Below are 7,778 nucleotides of genomic sequence, written 5' to 3' on the forward strand. Positions count from 1 at the left end.
TTATTCACCTAAAAAGTGAATAAGTATCCAAAGAGGAATTTAATTCCTTACTTCTCACTTTTGAATTAGAAAGTTGGAGAGTAAAACCCAAAATCCTCTTCATGAGGATTTATTGTGGGAGCTATGGGCATGGGATCATCGTGAGGTTGGGCTTGTTGGATCCAGCTTAGGGAAACCTTCGATTGCACAATTTTTAGCTATTTTTGTGAGATATTTATTTTATGGTTCAAATTCCTGTTTTGCCCTTTTGGCTATGAGGTAGGGCTTTCCTGTTTTATTGTTTCTGCTCTGTTTTTGCTTTTGTTTTTGGTAGCCATTTTTTTGGAGGCTGAGAACTAGTGTTCCCCTCTGTTTTTGTATGTTAGTTCTACCCAGTTGGGTGGGTACGAGCATTTCCTTATTTTTTGAGATGAGGGTTTGGAGTTTTATGTTGTTATGCTGGCCATTTTTGCATACGGTGTCCAAACTTGATTATTTTTGGATTTTTGGGGTTTTTGTGCCCAAAGGCCAAATGGGTTTTAATTTTTCTATTTTTTCAAAATTTGGAGTTTTTACCTCATTTTGTGTGCCACCTTATTTTCTTAGGTTTTCTTGGCACAATGTGGGTCGTGGACCTTGATGATCCATTTGGATATCAGTCAGATCACTATTGCACTTTTATGTTGCATTGGGATGCATATTGCATCTATACTCCCGATGTTGTGTTCAGTTGAGTGATTTTATACCTGGTGTTATCTTTTCTTTTAGACCTTTGCTTTTGTTTCATGAGTGCTAGGATTCATGTAGAATCCATACTCTCAGATTGAGGTCGATTGATTAAGTTCATGATGTTTGGTCTTGTTGTATCATTGGGATTTGTGTAGAATTCATTCTCTTAGATTGAGGCCAGTTGAGTGATTTCATGATGTATGGTTTTTTTTGACTTTGGGATAGAATCCATTCTTCCTGTGTTGCTTTCAGTTGGGTGTTTTCTTTGCATTGTGTTCTCATCCTATCTTTGTGTTTTGATCTTTGTGATGGTGGTGTACCACACACGAGTACATGCATGTAAATTTTTTAGGTGACTTGCAAGGCCTGATCTTCCATGGTAGTTTTGGAACTTATGATCATTGGGGTCAGGATGGGAGTATGCATGCCCATGGACACTTGTCTTAGGATGAGCATGGGTAGGGTAGGGTAACATATGGAGGGGGCTTCTATCTCACAACCTGGTAACCTCAGTCCTATAGGGTTGGCAGAGGATAGGAAGTTTTAAATAAGTTATAACTAAATAAAATGTGTAATTGGTAATAAAAAAAAAAAACTTAAGATAATAAAATGTGTGAGCACCCAATTAAGTTCGAGGAGACAATGTGTGAGCACCTATTTAAGTTTGAGAACACACGATCTAAGCTTGGGCTTTTTGATGCCAAGTGAATCTCCATGATGTCAGCCCTTACTTAGTAGCCTATTGAGTGTCTGACTAGGGCCTATACTCCTTGCATTGTCTTAGGTTCTTGGTTGCAACCATCATATTTTCTGGCGTGAGTGTTAGCCTTCGATGTTGTTTTTGTGTGTTTGTGGTTGGATCATTATCTCCATTAGCATGACAGGTGTGGACCTATGGGTTCTACATGGTTGGGAGGCATAGCTACCTTCACCACTGCTAGGGACCAGTGTACAGAGATGGTCTTATCCTAGTGTGATTGTTGTTGGATGTTTTCACTTGGTACTTTGAGTTTCAAAGTATTCTTTCTTGTGATTTATGCTTTCATTGGAATGCTTGGATATTATGTTTAGATGATGTTAGTTTACTTGATACATTCCCATATTATGATGTTTAGCATATGATTAGATGATGTGAATTGCTATAGTATCATATCTATTGCTTATTGATGTTTAGCATGTGATAGGTGATGTTATCTATTGTAGGATTATCTTATGCTTTTCTACTAGCATTTTAGATTGCTTATGGTTATATGGTTGCATATTTTAGTAGTGACATCCCTATTATGATAGTACTGATGATTTGGTCATTGGCTTGGGATGTTACGCATGGGGGATGTCTAGGATCCATGATGGTCTTATGATGCTATTGACGGTTGGGAGGAACCGTGTACTTAATTTGATTTTTTATTTATTGGGATATTATCTCTATACATTGTGATGTTGCTTATGTTCTCTGTGATGTTGCTTTTAGTATGATCTTTTCTTCTATAGTTTTAGATGGTAGATGTATGTCCTTCTTGGTCTTGGCATCTTGTTGATTATGCTCTTGAGTGTTCATTCATCAATTTACATGGATTCGATACTCTCTAGTGTGGAGGTTTCCATTTTTTTATGCTTTTTATTTTCATTTTTTTGTTGCGCTGATTTGTTTTCTCATGTGGGAATCTAGTTCTTCATGTGAAGCCGTGCAAGTCCTCACACAAGAATGCAAGTCCTCGAGTGAGAGTTCAAGTCCTCGCACGAAGAGTGTAAGTCCTTGCGCGGTGTGAAATGAGTCCTCACGTGAAACCATGCACTTTTTCATGCATAGTAGTTCACTTTCTTGTGCCAAACTCGAGACCAATGTACTTTCTCACGTGAGAAATAGGGGCTATCTAGGCTTTTTGGATGCAAGTTTGGAAGTTGGTTTTGGAAACCCTTTTGGGTTTTACACCTTTCTAGATCAAAATAGATTTCCTAAGGGGTTTAAAATATATCATTTAAGTATAAGATATATTTTAATATATGTGATGAATCTTTTGGGATAGGTTTCAGACCTCTCAGAGATAAGATAAAGATTTTAGGAAATTTCAGGGCTTCAAAAATCCAGACTTAGCCAATTTTTAGGGCATTAGGATTTCAAGCTTAGCCAAATTTTAGGTTTTAGCATTCTACCCAAACTTGGTGTTTTGTTGATGAGTGGTCATTTCTTGAGCCCTCATCATGTGCATTGTCTTTGTTGGCTTTGTTTGTGTGTGTCAGTTTGGTAGTGGCATTTGGAGATTCCTTGGTTTTTGGGATGGTGGTGAAGTCTTCTGTTGTGATTGTTGTGATCCCTGTATGATGTTGTCATGTGCATTCATACTTGTAAAAAAAAAAATTTCTTAGCTTGTATTTCATCCTTGTTTCTAAGGATCTTTGGGCAGGGCATTACAGTTGGAAGCAATGAAGTTTTTACTGACAGTACAGTTGAATTTCATGGAAAAAGTAGATTATGACAAACCAAAATCAGATTTGAGGCTCTAGCACTTATTATTATATATATCTAATATTTTCTTCAGAGGATTTTTTGGTGATTACTTTAAACAGATACATCAAATATTTCTACCAACATCATTTATGGTTTTGATTGCTAGCAGATGAAGAAGATCAGTTTTAACAACATTAAGATGAAGATAATTTTAGTAGGACACATGTAAAAATTAGATGGCATTTCTAGAAATTTCTTCTCCTTTATAAATCTTTCTTCTCTACTCTTTGTACAGGTTCCAATTTTGAGATTTTCTCCCTATTGTGAGACTAGACAGGTTCCAATTTTTATGAATAGTGAGAACACAAGTTTGGCTTTAGTTCTAGAGTTGTGATACCATTTTCTTCTTAATATTCCTCTATTATGAACAAAAAAAGTGTATTTCTTTTGAAGCATTTGATATTATATAGTCATTCCTTGGTGTTATTTTCTAAGTTTTGACATACAAATGATATATTGGTTTCAATGAGATTAATACAAGAGCTTCATTTTTCTTAGTTTTATTCTAATTCTCATCTCTTTCCTCTATTATATATAGTGTTTTGTGTTTAAGAATAGAGAGCTTAAACTCAATTACAATCCCTTAAGATTATATGTCTAGATAGATTTGCTATTGGAACAAAGAGCCGAGTAAATGCTTGTTTACAATGATATGGTTGCAGGTTTCACCAGGAGGATTTTACAATGAGTATGAGAGTTTTTATGAAGATAGATGTCTATTTGTAAGTTAAATAGATAGATCAGATATTTGAATATATGAGTATACTTTTGGTGTCCATGTGTATGTTAAGGTTTAGTTGATGCAAAATGGATAAGGGACTAATCAGCTTAGAGATTGCATGTTCTCTATTGTTGCATACCAAGGTTATGCTAAGATCCAAATCTTTAATTGAATATCAATTTATCATTTTATATACTAAGAACTAAAAGTGTTGGTCATTGCTTATTTGTAGTTAATTTTTGGTTGTATTTAGCTACTATGATCAAGAAATTTATCAGCAAACCGTAGAAGAATATTGACCATTTCTACTATAGGGGATAGTCTTGTAGAGAAGAGTGTCAACTTAATAAGATCAATCCCTAAGGTTTTCCCACCTTGGCCCTATAGAGCCTAAAGTGAAGTGAGTTCTAATGACTCTATTAATGTTGGCCCAAAAAAAAGATTTAGCCTACTAAATATAGGATTTAGCTCATCCTTAGGCTTGTCCCTATCTTATGTTACCTGGTATCAGGTTTAAACCTACTTGATATGTTCCTCTACAATTTTTGGTTTTAAGGATAAAGTGTGTTTGTTATTGAGTGTTTAAACTTGTCCAAGCCTATCAAAAAAACTAAAGGTCAAGAATCCCCTATCCCTCTGAGTTGCCTTGTCCTCAGTTGGATTGTTTGCAACTGTTGCTTGCTTCCCATGTCTATCTAAAAACAACTATATTTTTGAAAAACATAATGTTGTCCAAAAACTTGAAAACCATCTTGCTATCTATCTAAAACGTGTAAACACAATTAACCATCTATCCAAAACTATCTGAAACTTGCAAAATCTCTTCAAAGTTAGTCAAAGTTGTCAATCTAGTCCCCTTTCTTGTGCCTAGTTTTGCAAATTTTTGCACGAGAATATTTTTTGTCACCATTTCCTTGCATGGCTCTATGGAAGTCCTCATCAAACTCCCTATGAATATTCATGCAAGATTTTGCAAAATAATATCTTTTTTATGCCAAAGCTTTGTCTTTTTATCAATCTGTCAACTTCTTGCGTGGCTTTGTGCAAGTCCTCATGCAAGAAAACTATCCAAAAATTACTATTTTAAATCTTTGCCCAGTACTTTGTGTTTCCTTGTGCAATTCCCTAAGGATTCTCACACGGGATCTTGTCTTGAAGATGGTTAAATTGTTTTGTTAGAGATATTTGCACTCTAATTCTAATCTGTATCTACAACATTTTACCACTTCTCTATCTGCAAATAGTGTCAAACAATGACTTCTTGCTTAGCTGAAAACTTGTGATCTACACAAAAACTAGTCTTATTACTCAGCTATCTTGTCCTTGTCCTTTCATATTTTTCATACTTTTTGTCATGATAGTCATAATCTTTGGCTGTTCTAACCATCACTCAGATGACTCATACCTAAGTATACAACACTCTTATCTTGCTTTTTTGAAATTGCATTGCAGTGTGGTCCTTGTTTAGGCTTTTTCTTTTTGTTCTTGTCTATGACTATGGAAAAAAGAAGAAAAAATGTGTTTTATCCCCATAGAGTTAGATGAGATAGAGCTAGGGGTTGTAATCATGGTAGAGTTTTCTTCTTAGTTTATACATGGTTTGTGTCCAATTCATCTAGTGAGGAGTCTTCATGATCTCCTTCACTTGTCAGATCAAATTGTGTCTAGAGAACATTTTCCATAAACTTACAACAAACTAGGAACCTTTTGTATCAAGAGGATCTTGAAACTAGCAAAGGTCATACATCTCCAAATGACACAACTAAATTCTTATTCAGACAACTTTTTCAACCAACATACACTAAAACTTATCAAATACCTACAATGGATGATCAAGAACTAGAACATGGAGAACATAGTAGAGACCAAGATCAACACAAGAATGAAAGACATAAGGAACCCTTTACTGATGAGAATGAGGAAGAGGTAGAAATGCTCCCCAAACATATTGAGAAATGTTGTAAGGAAAAAAAATTCTAGAAAGTCATGGAAATCTTGCTTAACAAAAAGAAAGAGAAATACTTTCTCAAACTTGCTCAAGAGGGAGCCAAGCTACCTCATCACTTTAATGTTGAAACTATCATTGCACCTAAATAGGAAATTGAAATGTCTAAGTTGTAAAAACAACTGAAGATCATGTGAGAATAGTTAGCCCAAATGATGCATGATAAGGACAAACCTACAAAAACATACACCCTAAACAATTTTTGTCCATTTCCTTTTGACAAGAATAATGACATGCCTCCTTTTACAAGAGGAGTTGAGTTACCTAAGTATGATAAATAGTTTGGAACTTCTGATCCCCAAGATCATTTGGAAGAATTTGGTGCCTTGCTTATGGAATTTATGCATAATCAAACATATCTCATGCATCTATTCCCAACAAGTCTAGGTGGTTAGGCTATGGAGTGGTTTTCATACTTGCCTACTAGTATCGAAATATTTGATAAGATTGCTAACCTATTTGTCCAACAATACTCTCACAAAATACAAAACCCAGTTAACATACGAGACTTGTGTAACCTTAAATAGAAAGTTGAAAAACCTTTCCTCACATTCCCTCATAGATGGAGACATATTTACACAAAATATTCATGCAAAATCCCTGAAATGGAAAAACTTGACATATTTACTAATAATATTTTACGTTACTTCAGGTATAAAGTTCAATTTCAAGGTCCATGCACCTTTAAAGACATGGTCACACAAGCTATCCAAATAGAGGAATTCATGGTAAAAAAATGGTGAACAAACCCTTGAGAAAGATACTAAACAAGGATCAACCTCTAATAAGGACAAATTAGAGTACGTGAACAAGAATTGAGAGGTTGTGCATGATGGAGTTATTGACAACATTACTCCTAAACCTACCAAGGCATCTAAAAATGTTGATAAACCTCCTTCTGACAATAAGATGTCTAGAAACAAACTGAAGAACTCTTCTTGGAAATGCCCAAAACAAGAATATACATCTGTTGGTGAACCTGTGGATGTGGTCTACAAGACCTTGCTACAAAAGAAGCTCATTTCTCCATTGGATAACTCTCATCCCTATGATCCACAAGCATGACCACCTTGGTGGAATGAAACTACATTTTGTGAATACCATCAAAACAAAGGTCAAACAATTAGTAACTATCCCAAAGTCCAAGACTTAATCGATGATGGTCATATTGTTGTGGATGGACATAACAAGAACTCATATCGCAAGGCTTTCAAGTAGCCATTCCCATCTTATGAAGAAGGAGAAAAATCAAAAAAAAAATCTCAAAATAAGATGAACTATACATACTCTAATGATGATGATGAGATAGTCCACATGGTTGAACTAGTGGATGCTGAGTATTGGGACATTATCACCATGAAGGGAAAACAAGAGAAAACTAAACCTAAGACACCATTTGTCTTAAGGGGTCCTACATCCAAAGCATTTGACAATGAACCATCACAATCTTGTGCCAATGCTGTTACACATTCCTAAGCCAAGTTAGTGGTCAAAGGCCCTCTGCCTTCTTCTCCTAATCTAAAACAACACAAAGACAAACCTCTTGCTGGTCCATCTAGAAAGGGAAGAAAACCTACAACATCATCTGTGACTGCTAGCTATAGTATACTTGATCAATTACAATGAAGAAATGCTCAAATTATGATATTTCAATTGCTCAAAATCTTGCTTGCTCATAGGCAAATTCTTAGCAAGCCTTCATTGAGGCAAACGTACCTCAAAATCTTGATATTGAGAGGTTTCAATCTGTGGTAGGCCATCTGACTTCACCTTTCTATATGTCATTCTCAGAGGATGATGATTATTCACCGATTCATCTACATAATCAACCTCTA

Source organism: Cupressus sempervirens, chromosome 2 (genome assembly GCF_028749045.1).
Source record: "Cupressus sempervirens isolate cs-2001-9-10 chromosome 2, ASM2874904v1, whole genome shotgun sequence".
NCBI classification, from domain to species: domain Eukaryota; kingdom Viridiplantae; phylum Streptophyta; class Pinopsida; order Cupressales; family Cupressaceae; genus Cupressus; species Cupressus sempervirens.